Source organism: Crocuta crocuta, unplaced genomic scaffold (assembly GCF_008692635.1).
Source record: "Crocuta crocuta isolate KB4526 unplaced genomic scaffold, BGI_CrCroc_1.0 scaffold327, whole genome shotgun sequence".
Classification (NCBI taxonomy): Eukaryota; Metazoa; Chordata; class Mammalia; order Carnivora; family Hyaenidae; genus Crocuta; species Crocuta crocuta.
The window spans coordinates 1,294,563-1,296,478 of NW_027529176.1; positions in this window are offsets into that span (position 1 = coordinate 1,294,563).

Below are 1,916 nucleotides of genomic sequence, written 5' to 3' on the forward strand. Positions count from 1 at the left end.
ACACCGGGGACAAGGCGGTCTTACCGCAGGCGCAGAAGAGGGGCGCAGCCAGGCTGGGCCGAGGGCGGGCTCCGGCCGAGCCAGAGCCGTCCCGCAGTTCCGGGGGCCTGGCCGCGGGGTCTCCCTGGGCAGCTGCCCGTGTCGGTGCTGATGAGGGCTGATGAGACCAGAGGTTCCCACGCCTGGGGCGCCGACACTGTCACTGGGGGCGATGGAATGGAACCCGGATTCCCTGCTTTACCCCCGCCCTACTCAATCGGTCTCCCCTGGGACCGGGCCGGGAACCTGTGTTCTTCCGCAGGTTCCCCAGGTGATGTAACTGGTACCTTAGTGGGTTCGCACACCCATGAAAACGCAAAGAAGGGGTCTCATGAGAGGCCAGTGCCTNGCCGGGCCTGGGAACCTGTGTTCTTCCGCAGGTTCCCCAGGTGATGTAACTGGTACCTTAGTGGGTTCGCACACCCATGAAAACGCAAAGAAGGGGTCTCATGAGAGGCCAGTGCCTCGTAAGAATTTGCTCAGCTTCACACGAAATCTCCAAAGCCAAGCAGGCGGTGTATGGAGCCGCTCCAAGGAAGGGGGACAGCTTGAGCAGAAGGAGGGGTGAAAGATGGTTGGAAATGTATCCATCGTCTCAAAAGACTGCAAAGAAACCTCCCTCCCTCTCTTGGATTTATTGGTGGGACGGTTGCAGGAGACCGTTCTCAGCATCTTCCAAACAGGGTTTACGGGACTGAGCATAGGGTCCGGCACACGGCGCTTTCCGGGCGTGAGGACGGAAAGGACTCCACTCGATCTGGAGTCACCACAGTGGGTTTTCCCAGCAGTCAGCACACATGCGGGCGGCGCGTGGAGATCTCTGTAACCTTGTCAATGCACTGTCTGCACATGATGCCTCAGAAGCTGCTCCAAAAAAACCCTGTAGACCCAGTTTCTGAGGAATGTGTCCCCTTTCTAGACCGTAACCCCAAGGGAACCCTCTGGCCTGCGGAGACGTCTCCCACCAGCTCACTATGGAGTGAACGCCTTGGCTGTGACTTTGGTGTGAACACGAGAGAGGGAGAGTTTCACCCCGGGCTGCCCCCCAGGTGGGGGTGCTGTTGTTTCAGGGCAGCTGTGACGCTGCGCTGGCGCGAGTCCTGTGGGTGGTATTTCTCAGATGCTAAACGTGCTCAGCGACGGTTATATCCTGCATGGTGACCATGACAAGGCTCCTCTCCAGGCCAGATTATCTGATGCCTCTACCCGCCCTGCATGCTTAGTCCCCTCCTGACTCCGGTGTGCGCCCGGCAGGCTTTTCCACACTTGTTACGTTCACAGGGTCTCCTTGTGAACTCTGACCCTCACAACTTGACCCTCTGGCTCCGCCAGGTCTAGTCCAGTCATTGGCTTCTCTGCAGTGTGGACTCTACGATGCTGAAGCTGGCCTGAGCGTGCCGGAACCCCTCCCACATTCATGACGTTCCCGAGGCCTTGCACCCAGACTCTAACGGTTTGTTACATCCAAGGCTCTGTCCACCTTGGTTACACGCGTAGGGTTTCTCCCTCTCGCTTCATGACACCGGAGCCCGGGCCGTGCCTCCAGCGTCACCACATCCCCTGGTCTGTCGAGCGCGCTGCGGTTTCCAGCTCTGAGCTTCGGGCTGTCTGCATCCACGGCCCGCGTCTTACGAACACCGGCAGGACTTGTGAAGCGCTGGCTGCGCGAGCGAGGACTTCCGGCAACACGTGGGCACTGGGTGAATTGTGGCCTTTAGAATCTGTCCTGTGAACAGAACAGTCAAACGCAAGAGGCCCCTGTGCCCTGTGGCATCAGACATTAGAGCTGGTCGCCCAGCTGCACCCGCGCTCCCCAAAGAGCCTCCCGCCCCGGCCCTGCACCCTCCTCCCCGACACCCCCACCCCCACGCCTCCCG